We start from the raw sequence: 22,179 nt of genomic DNA, 5'->3' as shown, positions 1-22,179 counted from the left end.
CAGGCTCCTCTGTCCATGGGATTTCCCAGACGAGAATACTGGAGTGGATTGCCATTTCCTTCTCCAGGGGATATTCCTAACCCAGGGATCAAACTTTCATCTCCTATATTGCCAGGTGGATTCTTTACCACAGAGCCACCAATGAAGCCCAGGAAACCTGCTATTCCTCTATTTATTTAAGGCCCTGTCTTCTACCCAGTCACACAAGTGACTTGGAGATTTTCTCTCTCTTGGTCCATCTACCCCATCCCACCTTAACTCAAGTAAAACAGTGATCAAATGCTGTATAATTCTACTCTCACATTCTTTTCTTTGTTCCCCATCCTCAATGCTACTTACTTAGAGTCTATTATTCCTCAGCATTTCACATAGCAGTGTCATAACCAGTCTCCCTCCCTTCTGTCTTGCTTCCCTCCTTTTCAATACTGCTGAATGCTCTTCGTAGTCACTCCCAAGCTTAAACCCTTTCTATGGCTTTCCCTTGCCTTCAGGATGAGATATGGTTTCGTGACCATGGCATGCCAAGCTTACATATCCTGCCATCATTCTTCCAGGGCAGAGTGTACCGTGCACGCTATCCATGTCAAACTATTTTAAGTTCCTTAAATACATCATGTTCTCTCACGTTTCTACTTTGTTTCCTCTGTCTAGACACTCCTGTCCCCATCAATCTAATTCTCTCTGGCCCTGAAGTCCCGGTTCCAGCATCGTCTCCTCCGGGAAGCCTTCCCCGGTCTCTCATGCTTTCACATGCACCTTCATCGGCGTCAGCTGTACTATATTGTGTTTGGTTCACTGGCTTGTCTCCAGCACTAGAGTGTAAGCTGCTTGAGGGAAGAGCACCCATTTCCTTCATCTCCATCCTCTGTGCTCTACAAATTTGGCACAGGGCAGACACAGCAAGGGTAGGCTTGCGGAACGTATGAATGACTGTGTGAGAAGGTTAAAGTTATCAGTGGCGGTGCTGGGATCAGGATTCAGAATCTCAAATTCCTGGCTTTTAAACACTCATTTTTTGGTTAGGTAACATGTTCACATAATTGAATATTCAAAAGGTACAAAATAACATATAGTGAAACATCTTTTCTTAACCCACCCTTTTTTAAACCCAGCCACTCTTTTCCTCTCCCTGAAGAGTATTATCAGTTTCTTGTGTTTCCTTTCAGAGATGATGTGTGCATTTAGTCCTTCACATATCTTATGATTAAGAAATTAATTTGGCAAATATTTATTGACTACTTACCATGTGCCAGGTACAATGCTAGGCTCTAGGGGTAAACAGTGAACAAAACAAATAAAAATCCCTGCCTTTATGGAACCTAAATTCTTTTTTTTTTTTTCTGGAATCTAAATTCTATATATTCTTCCTCCTTCCTCTTTTTAAAATACGTAAATTAGAAGTAACATACATGCTACTCTGACATTTTGTTTTGCTTATTGTATCTTGAAGATGAGTTCACATCAGTACATTAAAGCCTTTTTCCTTCCACGCTTATTATTCTGTTGTATAGATGCACTCTCATTTAGCCACCTTTTTCCTTCCACGCTTATTATTCTGTTGTATAGATGCACTCATTTATTTAGCCACTTCCCTATTGACAGGTGTTTAGGGCACTGACAGTCTTTTGCTTTTGTTGTCGTTCAGTTGCTAGATCATGTCTGACTCCTTGGCTCTTATGAAATGCTGAAATGAAAAACTTCATTGTACACTGGTCATTTTATGTATGTATATCTTTAGGAAAAATTCTTAGGTGTGGAATTGTTGTATCAGAGGAGGCATATTTGTAAATTTGATGGATGGTTTCATCCATTGCTTTGATTTTTTATGATGACTATTTCAAGCATATAAGCAAGTACAGACAATACTTCAGCATATACATATATGCCCACTACTCATTAAACAGGTGTTGACACCCTCATTGAGATTCTGTCTACTAGGTGCTTCTAGCACCTCCTTAACGTTGGAGGGTATTCCAGCAGAATCTGGAGTGCCTTATCTTAGATTCGGATTAAGTGGTTTCTTAGAGCTCATCCCTGCCATCCTGGAGTCACCACTAAGCAGTGTATCTTGAACTTAAAAATATATATGCATAACCTCATTGTTAGCAAACGATAGCTTCAGAGGAAAATTCCATTGTGTTATTTTTAGTACCTGGAATCTGACTCTTAAAAATGTTTATTTGTCTCCTTCCTCTGCTCAAAAGCAGCAAAGAAATGCTACTGGAAGTTGGTGGCCTGTCTTTTTGGAGACTTGTTTTATTTGCTGGTCGAGGAGGCCAGGCGAATTGAGCCAGAAGCACACCAGCACCCCCTCTCCCCCTTTGGCAGGTGCCTGCCTTTAACTGACTTGGAGGTGTAGCAGTGTCCTTAGTGTGGGTCCTGATGGAGCTGATGAGAGAAACTGTTCTTGAAGGGAGGAAGCTATTGATCTCTCTCTATTATACCTACATACCTGTAACTGTTTCAATAGGCCTTTTTTTTTTTTTTTTGGTCTGCATTGCATGGCATGTGGGATCTTAGTTCCCAAACCAGGGATCAAACCCATGCCCCCTGCATTGGAAGCATGGAGTTTTTAACTATTGGACCACCAGGGAAGTCCCTTAGTTGGCTTTTGTTGAAATTAATTTCCTTCCTTCCCTTCCCTCTGCTCGAGACCTATAACTGCATTCCAGGGGTAGGTGACTCTTGATTCTGATCTTTTTCTTAGGTCCTCAGAGTGTCCAGCAATGAGGCTTTCACATTTTATGGTTTTATAGACATAGTTTCAGGTAGGTCTGAGGTTATGCAGGTGCAGATTCTCCCTAAAAGCAGGTGTTTCTGCCTTCCCTTCCAATTGCTCAGTCCTTTTTACCTTGTTTGGACTTGTACTTTCATGTAATCACCATCAGTTCAGTTCAGTTCAGTTGCTCAGTCTTGTCCGACTCTTCGCGACCCCATGAATCACAGCACGCCAGGCCTCCCTGTCCATCACCAACTCCTGGAGTTTACTCAAACTCATGCCCATCACGTCAGTGATGCCATCCAGCCATCTCATCCTCTGTCATCCTCTTTTCCTGCCCTCAATCCTTCCCAGCATCAGGGTCTTTTCCAATGAGTCAACTCTTCGCATGAGGTAGCCAAAGTATTGGAGTTTCAGCTTCAACATCAGTCCTTCCAGTGACTTGGAGGTGTAGCAGTGTCCTTAGTCTGGGTCCTGATGGAGCTGATGAGAGAAACTATTCTTGGAGGGAGGAAGCTGTTGATCTGTCTCTATTACACCATATAATATGGTATAATATGGTAATCACCATAGGGAGGAGAGAATGCATGGGTTGCACCTATTTCTCCGTGGACCACACAACCAAAAAGAAAAGGATCAAGGAGAGAGAGCTGGGTTGAGAGTCCCTGGCCTAAAGCACAAACCCCTTTTAAGTCCATTGTCAAACCCTGTAGTATAGGTTTGACCACACAAAGTGCCTCTCCAGGCCACGGGCGAGCACAGGGTGGGCAGAACTCCTTGGACTTGCACTTAATTCCTGTTAAAGCCTCTTGTGGTCCTGCTATTTCAGTCCTTTCCTCTAAGCAAGAGGTCTGACTCTTTGTGTGTGTGTCATCATCGGCATTGTCTATTACCTACGACATTCACATCACTGGAGATTGGTCTTTTAAATTTTGCCAGTTGGATAGAGTAACATAAAATGGGTTAAATTTGATAAATCTGAGTTGTCTGTTACTCTTGAAACTGAGTATTTCTTTGTGTATTTTTAAAAATTTATTTATTTGATTAGAGGATAATTATAATATTGTGATGGTTTTTGCCATATGTCACTATGAGTTGGCCATAGGTAGACATGTGTCCCCTCTATCCTGAACCCCCCCCTCTTCTGTTCCTCAGCCCTGCAGCCTTGGCCCCAGGGACAAGCCTTCTTCAGATGGCAAACTCATTTTCTCTCTAGTGGCCCAGCAGGACAAGGTGTAATTCAACCCCACGCTCCATCAGACACTGCTGCCAGGGGAGATAATGGAGAAAGTGATCTTTGTTGCTCCCTGAATAGGACTATGAACCTGGCACCTGCTTTTGTTACTGGCTTGTTAAGTCACTGGAGACATTTTTCTTGTCTTCAGCTGCTTTGGGGTAACAGTGGCAACTGGCTGTCAGGGTATCAGTTCTGCTTCAAAGAAAATGATGTCTTTAAAGCAGCTTTACCTTTTGTGCCTCTAAAACCTCTTGTCTTCAGGGCTGGTGTTGGGAATGAGCAGTTGGGCCTTCACTTTGACCACCCATGACCCTCATCTTCTCTGGTCCTGAGGAAAGATTCCTTCCTTTTTCCTCTGGCTTTCTCGTTAGACTCTGAGTTCCGTGTTCCAGGCACATGGGTCAGGGCCTGGTGCATGGCAAGTATGCAGCAGGTATGTGTGGAATGGATGAATTCCTTACACTGTGCAGATTTAGGGTCACTAACCCTGGTGACGAGAGGGTGGCATTTATTTTTAAGGGAAAGGTTGCCTTTCCCTTAAAAGGAATACGGAAGGTCTGGGTTTCTGGGAGGTTTTGGGAACTGTGGGAACTCCAAGATAGGACTTGTTCTGTCCTTTTGGGCTTAGAACATTCCCCTCAGCTGAAACTCTGCTGGCAGACTTGCTGTCCTGTTTCAGGAATAATATCCTGAACCTGACTCAGACCTCTCCACCCAGGGTCCGACGTCCCTGAGCCCACCCGAGGGCAGGGCAGGTATCCTTTTTAACTGTCATCCTGTCACCACAGAGTCACAGTGCGTGAGGACCACACCTCGTGCACTGAGTCTGGACTTCCTGATCTGCCTGCGTCCAGTCCAGTTCCACTCAGCCCTTAGGTGTCTGTGCCTTTTAAAGGCTGTTGGAGACAGCAGGGCTTTTTTCCCCTTTGTCAGCAGTTGGCCAGAGTGCCTGTTAGACTGCCAGGTCCTGAGCCTTTCACATTTTGTCTGTCTCTGTCTGGGACTTAGGGCAGAATCGCTTACCACTTGAGGTTGCCTCTCACTGTTCACCATTGTGGGACCTATGAGAATAAAAGATGAAGGGCCACGAAGATCACAGAGAGGTGCTGGATCATGGTGCTTTGAAATGCTCTGATTCTAGTGAAAGGCCCTTGGTGTGCAAGAAAGCAACTGGAGTCCAGGCCATTGTCCCCCCTCCCCTCTTCCCGAGAGCCTCAAGTTGGAACCATCCCTCACTTCAGGATTCTAAACATCCTTGTTTTTGTTTAATTTTTATCTGATAAAAGGTTATTAATTTCAGTGGTGAAACACACAGAGGAAATGACAGACTAACATGTGTTGTCTTTTAAGTGCACTTAGTGTAAGTGGCTATTTTAAAAGTCAGTTGTTCCTGCTGTCAGATCCCTGTTGTCTGGCCTGCTTTCCTCCCTTAGGTGGGAGGAGTCTTGGATAGAATTTTACAGGGACATTGTTCCTTCCAGTACTTAAATTCAGACTGTCCCTTGTTAACTGCTTTCAGATCTTGACACAGACGAGGTCTTAGAAATCAGTTCAGAGGTTCTTTACCTGTGGTTCACTGACCCCTATCCACTTGTAAACAAAAGTTTGGCAGTAGGTGAATATGTGCCTTTTCCTAGGGAGAGTAGCTTTAGTTTGCATCAGGTTCTCAATGGAGTTTGTGGCTTAAAACAAGAACTACCATTTTATAGGAATTTGGAGCTCCTGCTCACATGGCTCGTTTAATGGCAAAGTTGGATCTTGAGAGAAATTCTGGAATCCAGGTATCATGACTCTGTAACCAAAGTTCTTTCCACTGCGCTCTCTTATCCACGCTCTTCCAGGAGAAATAGTAGAATAAAGCCAGGGAACCAGGCACATGTGATCTGAACTGTTATTTATTGTTTGCCTTTTGCATCCACAGCTTCATTTCATGGATGAGGAATCCAAGGCACCTGGTCTGTGACCTCAAACATAGTTTGGTTCTCACAGTAGTGTGTCGTGGAATCTATAGTCACTTTTGAGCACATATGTATTTACTGTATCCGACCGTCTCTTATGCTTTGTAAGCATAAGAGCTTTTTATGCTTTTAACCTTGCCCATTAAAATGGTTCTTTGAAAAAAGGAACCACGTGTCACGTCCCCCCAACTCCTAACATTCAGATCTGCATAGTAGCTGGCTACCTTGTCAGCACAGTTAACCAACTAGTAACAACAGAAGGCACAAAAGCTTGGGTTGGTTATTTTTATTATCCAAAGATTTTCCCTTTCCATTTTCTTGGCAGCTGTTAATGTTATTTAGCCTGATCTTTTCAAGTAGACATACTCCCTTTTCTCTTTGTTTTCACAATGCTACTTATACAGTTTCTGCACCTTGCATCCAGCCCGCATCGTTGGGAGTTCTACCACATCACTGAATGGCAGCCTACCTGGCAGGTTACTCTGGAAAACTTCAGACTTGGGAGAGAGGTATCTCTCTTATGAGGGGTTGTTCATTGGATTCTGACTCGGTTGTTAGCACTCATGGGTGCTTAGCTCAGGTCTGTGAACTATAGGTTCTTTTCATGCTGTCTTACTGACCTGTAATGCAACTTTTGGACAGATTGCTTAACTTCTATTTTCTCATCTGTAATGGAAAATTTGCGGTTACTTTCCTAAAAACACTTTCAAAGGTGAGTATAACAATGCAGATGAACCACTTTGTATTTCTTACATCAAAGATGCTAAGAAGTTTGAGGATTTCTTCCCTTTAATTATAATCTGTGCAGATTGTCCTAAGAGCCTGTGACAGTTAGGGCGAGTTATCTTTTTGAGGCTGATGGAATAGAAAGAAATTTGCATCCGCTACTGATGTCACTAAAGCAAACTAAAAACAAGTAAGCGGTGGTGGTGGTTTAGTCGTTAAGTCGTGCACCACTCTTTTGCGACCCCACGAACCATAGCCTGCCAGGCTCCTCGAACCATGGGACAAGAATACTGAGGTGGGTTGCCATTTCCTTCTCCAGATGATCTTCCAGACCTAGGAATCGAACCCGCATCTCCTGCACTGCAGATGAATTCTTTACCGCTGAGCCACCAGGGAAGCCCAGAAACAAATTAGCTGAGTGAAATACTGCGCTAAAGTCGGGAGCGTGCAGGTTGTGTCTGGGCTGCGTTTTCTTCCTTGTTTTGGGGGAAGGTCTTGCCTCCCTGAGTTAGGCTTTTAGCACTCCCACAGCAGTTTCTGCTGCTTTGCCTGCTTTGGACTGTGTTCCTATGAAGCGTCTCCTCTGTATATGGCTGTATTCTGGTCTGTAAACATGACTGCTGTGAGCACGGTGCAGAGTTGGTTGTTTATTTTGTAAAACCTGTCTCATTGCCATGTGATATTTGCCCAGGAACTCCTGTTGTGGTGACACTCTGTGGCGAGTGTGGCCCTTTAAAGGTTTCTTTCTCCGATGTTAAGATGAGCCCTTCACTGGTGTCCTGAGAAGCATTTAAGCCTCTCTCCCTAGAGTTTAAACCAGAGGAGCAGTAATCCCAGTGGAGTCTGGGACGGGGTCTAACGGGAAGGTGGCAGATGAGGTGGCAGATGACAGGCAGGGGCTGCTGTGGTCTCCCGCCTCATTTGCACAGAGGAGGGGCGGGCCTCTCTGGGGAGGTATTTCCGCTCATTGCAACAAATGAGGGCGCACAGAAGGCTGCAATGTAATGAGGCTACCCTGTGACGTCACTTGCAAGTGTGGTCAAAGTCCAGCTCTTGGGGGCTAGGAGACGCAGTGGAGCTCTCCCTTCTCAGCTGTCACCGCGATATGGTGCCTGCTTCCAGCCACTGAGCCGCCGCAGCTGGGCCGGGGCATGAATGCTTACAAGTACCAGAAGTTCCTGGAGGGGCTCAATAACCTGAGAGGTATCGCAGGGCTCTTGGCTCCACGCCTCATGTCCTTACTGGTTGTGAACAGTTGCTGTGGTGTGTGTTGTATGGGATCTTTACTCTCCATCAATCCGTAGGGGCTTAGAACGCCCCCTGACTCAGAGCCAGCATAGTTTTTCCTGGGTTTGGGCAATGGCATAGGAGGGGTAGGGTTTGTAAATGTGAGAGTGGGAGACGGGAGTGGGTCCTCTCAGTACTCCAGTTGCAGCCCGTTCTCTTGCTTGAATGGGCACTAAAGCCACGTTCGGCCTCGAGCTCAGCAGTGTTCAGGGCGCTCCCCAGCAGGGCAGGTGGAGGGCTCCTGCCTTGGGCTCTGCGGCCCCACCTTGGTGCACCTGGGGCTCTTGGGCCAGGTTTTCCTCTTGCCTGTGTCTGCAGTGAGTCAGAGCCCTGTCTGGAGAGAGCAGGGAGTCGGGATGGCTGTGGCGGGGTGGAATGCTGGTTGGTGTGGTGGAGATGCCATTGTAAAGGGTAAATCAGTGACTTTAAAGGGGGCAACTTTTTACTAAAATAATATTTACAGGGAGTAGTGTTTGCTTTGCAAGGTTGGCAGACTTTTCATTGATTATAGATGAGAAAAATACTCCCAGATATGATGATGCAAGGCTCTTCTTGGGTATTAAGGAGGAAAATGAATGCAATCTTTTTACTTCCCCCTTTTTCATTAATAGGTAGTTTTATTTTCTGTTTAAAAGGGTGCTTGAACCCTCCCTGTTTCATCAGCAGTCAGGGTTCTGGACCCAGAGTGACCATGGGGTGTGGAAAGAGTTGGGGGAAATCGAGGGAAAGGGTGAAGCTGCCTCCTTCGGGGTGGGGGGAGTGGCAGGAGATCTGCTCTCACATCCTGCCAGGGCCTCTTTATTTCACTTTCTTTCATTATCTGTAGAGTAACAGTTTCCTGATGCTGGGAAAGATTGGGGGCAGGAGGAGAAGGGGATGACAGAGGACAAGATGGCTGGATGGCATCACTGACTCCATGGACATGGGTTTGGGTGGACTCCGGGAGTTGGTGATGGACGGGGGGCCTGGCATGCTGCGGTTCATGGGGTTGCAAAGAGTCGGACATGACAAAGCGACTGAACTGAACAGTTTCTAAAAGAACATAAATGTGAGGAGCTTTGTATGCTACAAAGGGATATACATCCATAAAGTATTCTTCCATTGACCTCTATCTTCTCTTCCCCTTTCTCTTCCCAGTGCCATACAAACATTTTTTTTCCAGAACTTCCAACAGCTGGAGCCAATCCCTTTGGGGTTGAGGGCTCTGCGAGCTCATCAGTCATCAGATGGGTCTTAGCAGTAATGAGCAACATCAACTGTTCCTTTCCTGTCAAAGGAAGTTTTGAGAGAACAGAAAGAGCCAGAACTCCTTCATCCAGACCCATGCGGAAGAGATGGCAGGTCGGGCCAGAAACCAGTGGTGCTTCTCAGTGACTGCCAGTTCTGGGCCTTGCTGGGGACTGGATGAAGGAATGTGCAGGACTGTACCCTTGTCCCATACAAGAGCCCCTTTTCTTACCCTCTTCTCTGTCCTAGAGAATCCTTCTACATTCCCAGATATGAAGCCCACTCAACAGCAGGAGCCTCTTCCCTTGGAAGGGTTATCACATTTAATTAATCTGCATATTCCTTCAGGAGCAGAAAAGCCTCAGAGTAGGAATCCCAGACCTCTCCTTGGGCACTGAGCTCCTTAATGTAGCTCTATTCCCTGTTATCCTTAGTGTCATTCTTCTGATAAAAGGCCAGAGCTTTCTATAGATTTATGGGTGGTGGGTGGAAACTACTGGAGGTCAACATAACTTTTCCTTTTGATTCCCCTTTTGTCAAGGGCTTAGAGGAGCAGTGACCCACACTAGGACAGCCACAGCCTATGTGGATCAGGTTTAGTAGTGACCTAAGTGGATTCCTGACGTTCTCAGGAGACCATGCCGCTCATAACTCTGCCCACCTCTGCCGTATGTGTGTGCTTCAGGAACAAAGGGCAGGTATGAGGGCTGAGAGCACTTCTTGTTTTCCTCCCATAAAACATGCATGGGGGAAGGAGGCCTTTTTTACTCCCTGAATAGGAGTTGTTTTGGTCCCCAATGTCCTCTAACTCTCCTGACTTTATCTGGGGGCTAATGGGACAGGTAGCTCTTGATCTGATCATCTCAGGGCTGTAGATGTTAAAAGTTACATACACCCTACATACAAAGGTTATTTTTGCTTTTGGAGGAGGTTATATTGAAACCAGCTTGGCAATCATCTGTTTTCTCAGTTCACCTATAAAGTTTTTTTTTTCCTCCTTCCTTTGCTCTGTTTTTTACTAGGAATGAATGAATAACATGGCAAGGAATGAGTGAGTGCCAGACAGTAAATGTACCTGTCATGGGGAGTTCCTTTATAGGACTGAAATCAGAGAAGAGAAGTGACCCCAAGAGCAGCAGCTACCCCTCCACTTTTCCCACCCAGACCCTGGGGCTGTCTGCCGTGTTATTTTGGTCCTGCACGTCCAAGATGAACTCAGAGAAGCACTTACTGCCATGGACATTAAATAAGAGGACATATTACACTTAGTGCGTGGTGTATATGTCTGGTATGTGGCTGGAATTCACCAACTGTTCCACCTCCTCTTCTCCTGTCGCTCCCACACACCGCTTTGAGCCACAGTGTGTCTTGTGCTTATGCCGGCCCAGGATGGACTGGATCAGGCACTTTCTGACTGAAGAGCTGTCCTCCTGGTCGCCCATCTGCATGCTTGGTCCCAGGTCGTACTTGATCTTGCTGGTGGTTGAGACTGCAAGACGGCGGCAGCAGTGATATTCTTGAAAATGTTCTGCGCTCAGCAAATGTTAGTTACGGACTAGGCAGTGTTCTAAGCGCTTCCCTGTGTTTTTTCATGCGGCGCTTGTAATAACTCCCATTTTACAGTGGTGTAACCAAGGCTCGGCTGAGCCAAGAACAGGGTCACATGTCCTGCTAAGGAGATAGCAGTGCCTGGGGGTATAGCAGCCAAGATGGCTATGTTGTGTGGCGTCTAATGCTGGGGACCATAGGAAGCAGGAGGGAATACCCGTCTGTCGAGTGTAGGTGTGAAACGCACTTGCGCACCTTCCTCTGAGGGAGAGCAGAGCAGTATGGTGCTTTGGAATGAGGGCAACAGAGCTGCTCTCTCCACACCAGCCTCCTTGAGCCACGTTCTGTTTTCTAAATCCTTCATTCACTTACATACACTGTATAATAGTCTTTATGGCATAAAATGTATAATATACACCAGTTTGTCCTGTTCGCTCAAAGAAAGCATCTGATTAACTCCCTTCTCTCTCAGAACCTGAATCTTTTTCAGGTGGGAGAGGTGCCTGGAAAGAGGACATGTGGTTATTTTGGTTTAGTCCTTATAATCATTTCTGGAACATTGCTATAGGTCTTAGACAAGTATTCCCCCAAGTCTGAGTTGCCAGGCCAACATTTAGACACAAACTGTGGCCTTTGTCAAACTCTGCTGTGGTTTGTTTCCCTCAGTGCCCCCTGATCACGGTCAGTAGCTGCTTCCCTTCTTCGTTTCACCCGTACCTTTGTGTATTCCAGAGGGACTGACAGAGGCAGGTAATTGGCTCCCCCTCTTCGATCAGCTACTGACTTTGCTTTTCTTCACATGGTTCGGCTTGTGGCCACTCCTCCACCTAGTGGGTAACTGTCGAAGGGAGCCCGGTGGGAGAATAGAGACACTGTGTAAGTCTTGGCATTTCCGTCTCCAATTTCCTGTGAATCTTTGTTGCTTTGATGCCAGGGCTGAGGTGCAATATGTTTCATTGCTCCTGTTTCCTCTGGAAGGCTTTAACTTTTATTTGTCAAGCTTGCCAGAACCCACAACTGTTGAATGATTTCTGCCTAGATGGACCTCTTTCGTGAGCATGACAGGTTGAACTATTGGCCCAAGCCCCACACTTTGGCAGAGCCCAGGCCTGTGCTGTGACTGGTAACTGGGGACTAATAGGGAGGCAGAGAGGTAGGTAAGGTTAAGTCATGAGAAAGTGGTTCTCTAGCCCTTGCTAAAAAAATTTGAGATAGGTTTGCGGGATAATGACTGACTTATTAAAGCAAATGTACCCCCAGCATATCCATGTACTTTCACCCTTCTCCTCCTTTGCGCGCACGCACACACACACGCACGCACGCACACACCACACGCACGCACACACCACACACACACACACACACACACACACCAGTCTTGTTCTCTCTGCCTGGAAGACCAGTGTTGTTTTCTCTCTGTGTCAAATTTCTCTTTTCCTTCACTGCCTTGCTCAGTTTGTTTTGCTGAACTTCTACATATAATTATTCTCTCTTCCTTATCTGTGTTGCCAGAATTTTTTTTTTTTGCCATACTGTGCAATATGTGGGATCCTAGTTCTCTGACTAGGGATCAAACCCATACCCTCTGCATTGGAAGCGTGAGTTCTTAACCACTGGACCAACAGGAAAGCCCCTACAATACCATTTCTTAAGCTGTATGGTATTTCATCAAATGTAAGGTCATTTATTTAACATTACCCAGTTATGGGGTGTGTGCATTTCTAATTTTTCACTGCTCTAGTATGATAATGAACATTCTTATAAATAAATTTTTCTGTGCATCTTTGATTATATTTTTTGGATAGATTCCTAGAAGTGGAATTATTGGACTTAATTCATACATTCACTGCTCTGAATGTTGGTTTTTAACTTTATTTCACGTTTAAAAGCTACCAAAGATACCTGTAACCCTTTGTATACCTTTCTGATAGCGCTCAGCCCTTGCCCTCTGGGAATAGCTCTGTCTTCAGGCTCAGTGGCCAGCTGGTTCAGATGTTTTATTATTCAGTTAATTTCATCATGGGACAGGCGCCAAGTGTCTCTCTCACTTAGTTAGCAGCTCCCACATGTCATTATCACATCACCGCACTGTCTCACTCTGAAGCTTTTTCCCCAGCAGCTCCAAACTTCGTTGATAAATAGCGTCATTGATTCTCCCAAACCCAGTACCTTTTCTTTTGGATCAGGAGAGATCCATAATGTTGATCTGGAAACTGCAGTACCAAGAATGACCTAATCAATGCTGTGTAGAAATCCTGCATTGGAAGCCCAGATCTGTACGAAGTTGAGAGTCCCTCTGTCTTTTCTTGTTACTGAGCTAGCCACTTACCTAGTAAATCGGGCCAGCTTCAGACCTGATATAATAGGTTGGCAAACTCCTGTGTTATCATCCCTAATTATGGTAGGTGTCTGCCTTAGATAGAAATGGAGATGGTGCTGTATGTTTAAATCAATATATTGCAGTTGGGTGCAAATCGGCTTCTGTTACTGGGGACTGACAGCCCTTAGGGTTATGGACGTGGTGAGAGTGCAGTCTTGTTTCTGGTCTGGAGTTGACATACTGCAGCAGACAGTGTGGGGTTTTCTAGCTGATGATAGGCTGAGGATGTTTGGAGATTAGCTTGAGGACTGAGAGAAGGAAGACTTGTGTGGGGCTTTGTGTGCTGGAGTCACTAAAGAACATCCTGACAGCATCCAGGATGGTGGAGAATGGCTTGAGTCACCCACACGATTGCATCCTTCCCAGTGAGAACTGTCTGCCTCTCCCATTCCCAGAGCCCTTAAACAACCCTGTCACAGTGGGATGGTTCTCCCCTCTGCAGGGAATCCGGGAGTCTGCATGCTTTGGGATGAGGCCTGTCAACACCTTTTACAGCGCTCTACACCTACTAGACCCTCAGTATATCCTGTACTGTTTGGATGAGGTAGTTCTGTGCTATTAAAGTTTATTCTGTCCTTAAATGTTTACTTTTTAGGCTTACTGCATGTCACTGGACTGGAGAGGGGCATTCTGTCCTGGTTTGAAATGTGTTGAGAATATGGGGTGTCATGGTATATTGGTTAGCACTCTAGACTCTCAAATGTGTGGGGTAGTTCTGTGGTGGGTTTTTGTTGTTTTTTTTTTCTTGTGTGGTTTTCTGGGGTGTTTTTGTGTGTGTGGGTTTTTTTGTTGTTGTTACAATTTGAGGTTGTAACCCTTTCTCAAAGGGTGAGCCTATATGCTAACAGAGTATGGATTATCATTGATGCCCCCATCCTTGGTCTTGGGTTTTTTTGAAGTAGGCAGTACTGAAAGGTAAGGCTCTCGTCTTCATTGTTCTGGCTGCAGTTTCTTTCGGCAGCTCCCCTAGAGAAACCCCAGGCTAGTTGTCCTAATCATGTATGTTTCTCGTTGCAGCTGTGGGGAAGGTCCCTTTGAATGACTTACCAGTTGCTGAACAGCATCTTTTGCTCACTGAGGGGGCAGGCAGGAACCTTTTAGACTTCCTGGTTTGTTGTATTTTGGAATCTTCTGATTTGGAAGATCGTTTTTTACAATTTGTTATCAATTAACTGTTTCACTCACTGATAGTGTCTCATGCATCCGTCTCATTGGAAGTCCTCGTATCCGTCTCCTTCCCTGCTTTCGTTGAGAACCTTCTCTGTGTCAGGCCCTATACAAGGCACTGGGGATATGGCAATGAATCACAGCCCTTGTTCCTGAGGGGTTGTCATTCCTATTACACAGCCTAGTGAGAATGGGTACACACACACACACACACACACACACACGGCAGGTGCTATTATAAAAATATGAATATAGTGCTGTGAGAACAGAGGTGGAGTAACTACTAGCAGCAGTTGGTGGGTGATTGGGAAGCCTTTATAGTGGGATTGGTATTTTGAGGTGAATCTTGAACGTAGGTAGGAATTTGTTAGTCCAAAAATGGGGAAAGGTATTCTGGGAAGGCAGCGGGGTGTGCAAAAGAGTAGACTCACGAAGGTCTCTGTTTCCTCTGGGCAAGGTGCGAAGTGTTATGAAGTAGGAAGCTGGAGAGAGTGGGTAGTTGTTACGGCTAGAATGAAAAGTTGAGTCTGTTATAAAAGGCTAAGGAATACAGTAGGTAGTAGGGGGCACTCAGTGTTTTTAAGGCAGAGGAATGACATAAGTATTCAGGGTTCTTTTTTGGTGGAGGAGAAGTATAACTTTGGTAGCAGAATGAAAGGTCATTTTTAGGGAAGTAAGGCTATAGCTAGAGTGGAGCTTTACCTGATGTACCTGATTTTATTTGTCTAGGATAAGAGAAGAAGTAAAGAGAGCAGACGTGAAATTCTTCTAAAAGAGTTTGGTTTTAGGAACAAGCAGATTTTTAAGTTGAACTGTATTCTGAATGGCGCTCCAGATTTCCCCTACTACTCCAGCTGAGTCTGACCCTGGGTTGTGCAATGCCCTGTATTTGGGTTGATACTTCCTGGGACTGGTCAGATGATGGACCTCAGCATGAGGCCTGTAGCTGAGACCAGAAGCCCCAGGTGTCTGTCAGAGATAAGAGGGAGAGAGGAGGCCCATTTAGGTCTGGGTAGGGCTTTTGTTCGGAGAAGGCAATGGCATCCCACTCCAGTACTCTTGCCTGGAAAATCCCATGGACGGAGGAGCCTGGTAGGCTGCAGTCCATGGGGTCGCTAAGAGTTGGACACGACTGAGCGACTTCACTTTCACTTTTCCCTTTCATGCATTGGAGAAGGAAATGGCAACCCACTCCAGTGTTCTTGCCTGGAGAATCCCAGGGACGGGGGATCCTGGTGGGCTGCCGTCTATGGGGTCACACAGAGTCGGACACCACTGAAGCGACTTAGCAGCAGTAGCAGCAGCAGGGCTTTTGTTTCTTTGAAATTCTCTGGCTGCAGTACTAGGGCTCCATCTTTTTTTTTTTAAATTATTTATGTATATTTGACTGCATTGGGTCTTAGTTGTGGCAAGTGGGTTCATTGGTTGCTTGAGAGCTTGAGGGCTTCGTTGCCCTGAGGCATGTGGGATCTTAATTCCTCGACCAGGGATGGAACCTGCTTTGGAAGGTGGAGCCTTAACCACTGGGCCACCAGAGAAGTCCCCTAGAGCTCCATCTTTACATGACTCTACAGAGGGATTTGATGTATTGACTTTTGACACTGTTGATCACATTCCTGCCTATTTCAAATACTCTCTTCTATGAGCTTCAGTGAGGGCATGTCTTGGTTTTCCCTTACCTATCTGACTGCTGTTTGTCTGCTTTGACTGGGTCTTTTCCTTCCTTTGACTCACGCTCAAGGTCTCCTAAGGGGAGAGGTAGTGTGGAGGAGGGAGAAGAACACAGGCTTTGGATCCAGGCTGGATTGGGTTAAAAAAATCCATGTTTCTATATTTGCCATGTAGGTGACTTAAACAAGCTCCTCACTTTCTCTGAGCTTCAATTTTCTCATCTGTAAAACAGGGATAATAATATCTCCCCCCCAAAATTATGAGGGCTAAATTAATGGCCTAGGTAAAGCTCCTAACACAAGGCTGGCATTTAAACACCCAAGGAACATAGCTGACATTATTATTAGGCAGCTCTTGGCCTTCTTTTCTTTCTCCAGCCAGTTCTTCTGGCTCTAGCTTTTCTTTTAAATGGCAAATACCCGTATCTGTCTTCTACTACTTAAAAATCTCAATTGAAAATTTTTTTTTAATTGTAATAAAGACCAGTTAACATGAAATCTACCCTTGTAACAAATTTTTATTAACTGTATGACCATTTATTGTACAGGAGATCTCTAGTACTTTCTCATCTTGCAGGACTGAAACTCTGTCTGGTCTGGTGAATAGCAACTTCCCCTTTCCCTATCCCCCCAGCCCCTGGCAACCACCATTCTCCTTTCTGCTCATTTAAGTTTGACTGCTTTGAAAACCTCATGTAAGTGGAATTGTGTAGTGTGTTTTTCCTCTTGTGACTGGCTTATTTCCTCTTACATAGCATCCTTAAGGTTCATCCACGTTTAGCATATGAAGAATATACTTCTTTTTAAAGGCTGAATAATATTCCATTATGTGTATAAAAATCTGTGTTTTAATCTCTCTTTCCAGCTGCATACAGGACATCCACAGTTGGATATTGCCTCAAACTGAGTATTTTCAAAACCAAGCTTAGACTTGGCATCTCCCCTTCTTCCTGTTTTTTGATGACTGCTCACATTCTCCAGTCTTCAAGATCAGAAACCCTGGAGATATCTTTGACTCTTCTCTCTTCATCAACGCCCATTTTCAATCTGTCATCGAGTTCTTTTGTTTCTTCAGAACTTCTCCTAAATTTCCCCTTTCCTCCCCATTCCCTCTGCTAAGACTCTAGCCCAGTCACTCATCACCTCTCGCCTGAATTACTGGGACAGCCTCGGATTTTGTTTCCTGTGTCCTGTCTCTGCCTTCCAGTTATCACTGCCAGCTATTTCTAGTGTTTTCTGTTACCCAGAGTAAGAAAGACCTTTTATGCTCTAACCCCCTTCCTCCTTATCCAGGTTTAGCTCACACGATTTCCTGGGACACTCCCAGACAGATACCCCTCCTCATTGTGCCTGAAAGTGCTTTGTCCATCGTCTCCTCTTGCCCTTCCTGTGCAGCGCTCTTTACCTGGAGCGCCCTGCTCTTTGTACTTCACTGAAATCCATCCATTTCTTCAGGCCTCACTGCAGATCTTTCTTTTGCACGTAGACATCTATGATTATCCGTCCATGCTGATGTGTCACTTTCCCACACTCTAGTTTTGCCTGCATGTTGAAACTAGGCTTTTTGAGGGCACTGTTTTATAGACATTACATTTCCATACCTCTCATCGTACCTCGTTACTGAGCACTTACGAGGCATGGTGACCAAAACGAATCAGCTGACAAACGTGTGTGAGCACCTTCCTTGTGTGCTGGGCTCAGGCCCTGGGATTCAGCAATGAACCACACCCTGAGAAGACTAGTTATGCTGTATGTAAACAGACAAATACTGGTCAGTCAACTGAATTTGAGGAAACCAGGTTGGACTCTTAAGTGAGGACAAATGAAAAGGGAGACTTCAGAAAACAAGGCATAAATGAAACAGTTATTGTAAGAAAAAGGCATTTAATGGATTCATCAAGCAAATAGTTTACTGAGTACCCACTGATATCCATTTATTCGGGATATTTAAGGATATACCAGAGGACACGACCAAGTCCCTTTCTGGGTGAAGCTTATATCCTAACATTTAGAGGTATTTATTTTTAAATGAAAAGCACTTGATTTTGGGTGAAGCCCATCTGTACAAGATCAGCACTGAAGGAGTTAATATGCTTGTAGTGCTCTAGGCTTTGTTGAAACAGATGGTTGCTTTGCCCTAGGGAGCTTTTTTTTTTAAAGGGGGATTAGAGGACTGGGCTGAGGAGGGCCGGAGACCTCTCTCCCTCACCCTATAGCACACACACCTGCTGTTCTGGCGCCTGGTGAGCTATGTAACTTGTCCCCCACTTGGGTAGGCACTTATTCGCAGGCTCGTGATTGTGACTTGAGGGCTGGCATTCCTATATTCCTTTCCTGATTTTAATTTATCATCTAATATCAGTGAAGTCCCGTTTTAACAGATGCTGGACTTGGCTGTGCTCCTTTCTGATCCATGTTTACTTTTACATAAGTATAATCCTGGTCTTCTTCTATTTTTTTAATCTAGTCTTTTTATTGTGGTAAAATACACATGACATAAAAATTTACCATTGTAGTAGTTTTAAAGTGTACAGTTGATTGACATTAAATACATTTTCAATGTTGAGCAACCATCATGACTGTCTAGTTCCGGAACTGTTTCATGACCCCAAATGGAAACCAAGGGACCCATGAGGCAGTGACTCCCTTCCCCTCCCCCAACCCTGACAGCCACTCATCAGCTTGCTCACTTACCTGTTCTTGATATTTCGTGTAAATGGAGTCATATGACATGTGGCCATTTGTATTCAGCTGCTTTCAGTTGGTATATATAGATCCATGCCTTTTTCGTGTAGCATTATAAGGTGTTTTTTTTTTTTTAACTGTTTCCTTATAGTCATTATAATTTTATGTTATAGTGTTGATCATGGTTTCACTTTGCTGTCGTGTTAAATGTTGAATGAATGGGTTGTTTCCAAATTGTCACTGTTACCAGAACTGCCGCGATGGCTGTCTCCTGGACTGGGCTCTGCCATCTCTCAGAGGACTCTGTGTCGCACACCAGTTGCAGAAGAACCGCTGTCCTCGGCTAGGATAGTGCAGCCTGTTACCCAGCTCTGAGAGAGAACAGTCGAGAAATGATTTTTATACAGAAGGGAGCATTTATACTTTGTCATAGAAGAGCTTGTTCACCAGGGAATGGCAGAGAAAAGAGTTTTTTCCCTACTGTCTAAAAGTCTTCTCTACTCACTCCACCCCACTGGGTGTAGGAAGGGACTGAGTATGGCTGTTGAAGATGAATGTTTTATTCATTTGTTCATTCAGCAAATGTTTGAGAACTTCCTGTATGCCAGACATTTGAAACTTGCCAGTGGTTTGAGCCGGGCCAAGCAGTGCCTTTTATTCTACTGGCCTTTGGTCCTGCCTGGGGCTAAGACCCAGGACCCGATTCCAGGGCAGTCAGGATTCAGAGTCCGGAGCCTCACAGGGCCTCATCACCTCTTGGTTTAGCACCTTAAGGTTTGGTACCATTATAGAGAATAATCACGTTAATTTGGGCTGCTCGCTCCCAGGAATTTCACAGCCAGGCTGAGACTCCTCATAACGGCTGCTGCTGCTGCTGCTAAGTCACTTCAGTCGTGTCCGACTCTGTGCGACTCCATAGATGGCAATCCACCAAGCTCCTTCGTCCATGGGATTTTCCAGGCAAGAGTACTGGAGTGGGGTGCCATTGCCTTCTCCGCATACATGGCTAGGCTACTCTTGTTCCCCACTGTGACAGAGATCTGGCCAGTAGGAGGTGAGCCATTAGGCCTGTGGCTTCCCAGTGGTTTTGTTCCCAATATCCTGGCAAAGCAGCAAAAGAAAGGTGCTGTTGCCTGGATCTCAAGGGTTCAAGCACTTTGTTACAGTGAAATTAGCATGTCCACACAAAGCGGTAGGAGTGGAGAGTCCCAGATTCTGAGGTTAGCCCAGGTAGCTCTGGGATTAGTACTGCTGGGGCCTCTTGTCTTCTGATAGACTGTCCCGCCTCCCTTTTATTTCCTCACTGGCCCATGGTATAAAATAGTCTTCAATTCTGTTTACCCTGCTGGGCAAACGTCTACCACTTAAGGCCATTTAGGGCCACACTCTATCTTTAAAATCCAGTGTAAGTGGAGAAAGCACTGAACTGCCAGATCTTAACAGTTATACTTAAGAAAGTGCTAAAACTCTTGAGTTGTTGACTTGGGGTAAGACTTGTAGAGGTTGGTGAGAGCACCCGGAATTAGGCCTCATCCCTGCCCCTTCCACCTGCCATGGGTTCCTTTTCTTTAAATGTCAGAGCTTGATGTGTAATGGGTCTGTATCTTAAAATGCGTTTTCCCTAGTGCTCTTTTAAAACTGTTGAACACTTCCTCAGGTAGAGGGGAAAGGAGTTAGACCCTCAGGAACAGAGACTCTCTTCTCTCTCTCCCTAGACCATGGAGCTAACGAAATTGGCCTAGAGCTGCTGAGGGGCTGCTGTGTTTGTGTTTCAGTGGGCTGCCTTTACTGAGTGGGACACAAAAGCCCAAAGCACAGGCCATTCCCACAAGCCTAACATTTTCATATTTCTTTCTCTGCCAAAGAATCTTTGGTTAGGGTTAAGAATAACCAGTCTGTCTTTGGAAATACCAAGGCCTTTTGTTTGCCAGGAGAAAAGGGCTTTTGATTAAGGCCGTCTTCTCATTTTTTTTTTTTTTTCCCTTAAGCTGCTGTGAGAAGACTTCAGAGCCTCTGAAGGTGCTGTGCTTGGGGGAAGGAAAGGTAGCTGAATGAAGCCAGGAGAGACTTAATCATGCTTTGGCACCCATTTGTACAGAGATAAAAATAAATAATGAATAAAATCTGTCCAATTTTTGGTGACTGCTTTTACCAGCTTTTCTTTCTTCCTGTCTTTTTTTTTTTTTTAAATCCATACAAAACTACTGTTCCCCAAGAACCTACCATACAGATGAGCTTGAATCCCACTGTGTGACTGTGGGCAAATTACTTAACTTTTCTCTTTTAGGTGGCAGTTTCTCAGCCATAAACCGAGGATTACAATAGTGCTCCGTTCATAGAGTTGTAATGAAGATTGAATGAAGTAATGTGTAGAAAGTACTTAAAACAGTACTTGGTACATAGGAGTACTCAGTAAATATCGACTGTCTCAGTAAATACTATCACTCCTATGTGTAGTAAATGCTGAGTATAGCTTTATTTTCCTGATTCCAGTTGTGGCTTGCTAGAGCTGTCAGGGTCAGATCTTTGTGTTTTTACAATGAGGAGGCAAAGACTCCCGTTGGGCTTGATCTTTTTATCAGTCAGAGGTGAAGGGAAAGATTATTCTCTGTGTGGACACATCTTGCAGGCTCGGTGCCTTCTTAATTCAATGTGAGTAAGGGAATCCATCTCATAGGAGGAACTTACTATTCTTTGACAAAAACAGTTCTTATTTGTGGGGTGGGAGTGGGTCATGACTACAGCAGGTCATTACTTCCCTGGTCTGGGAGGATGGTGAGGTTTCTCGTGCCCCAGGAGAGCCTGAACCAAGCTATAGAGGAGGGGCCTCTGGTCCTTCGAACATACAGCAGTGGGAGAAGCAGGAGGCGTGTCAGGAGCGAAAGGGAGCATCCCCAGGGCTGGTGCTAGTGCCTGTAGTACCAGGTCTGGGAGTGTCATTAATGGAGGCGCCAGGCTAGCGCCTGGCCACTGCATTTCCTGGGCCATAAGAAAGAGATGCAGTGAATGAGTCGCCCTAAGCCTCTGAGCTGTTTTATAAGCTGCCGCCTCCTTTCCCGGATTGGTGGAGTGGCTAAGGAAGGGACACAGAAATTTAAGTGTTGTCTCTTTCTTGCCCATGTCTGCATTGCTGTAGCTTTTAGGAAGGATTTGCGTGTCTGCCTCCCTGCTCCCCGCCCCCTATTCCCCACCCACCCGCCCAGTACCTCAAGGTGAAGTTTCATCTTACCTCTTGCAGGAAGTTAGTTTCTAAACTTAGCACATAAAGTGAAAATCTCAAATAATCAAAATTATCCTTGAAAAATATCTCAAATGGTCCATAAATCCAAGTGTGTAAACCTGTTTTTGTATATACTCCAGGACAGAGTTGGGACACCATATGAAGTATTCAGTCTGTAATTAAGGGTCAATTTAAGTGAGAGGATAGCTGTTCTTAAACACTAGAATCATATTCAGGATTCAAGATGCTCACAGTGTGTTTGAGGTACACTGGAGCCCAGACTTGCTCATGTCTCAGATGCAAGTCCTATCACCTCGTGTTCACCTCGTGCATAACTTCACCTTGGTGTGAAACC

At 45.1% G+C, this 22,179-nt stretch overlaps 1 protein-coding gene across 7 annotated transcripts in view; it reads left to right on the top strand.

Annotated features, from left to right (window-relative positions):
- Positions 1 to 22,179, top strand: part of MACF1 (microtubule actin crosslinking factor 1) — a 337,029-nt gene that overhangs the window by 55,636 nt on the left and 259,214 nt on the right. The window lies entirely within an intron of this gene.

Source organism: Bos mutus, chromosome 3 (assembly GCF_027580195.1).
Source record: "Bos mutus isolate GX-2022 chromosome 3, NWIPB_WYAK_1.1, whole genome shotgun sequence".
NCBI lineage: Eukaryota > Metazoa > Chordata > Mammalia > Artiodactyla > Bovidae > Bos > Bos mutus.
Note: the sequence above shows the minus strand (reverse complement) of the source record. Positions and strands in the feature narration are given on the sequence as shown.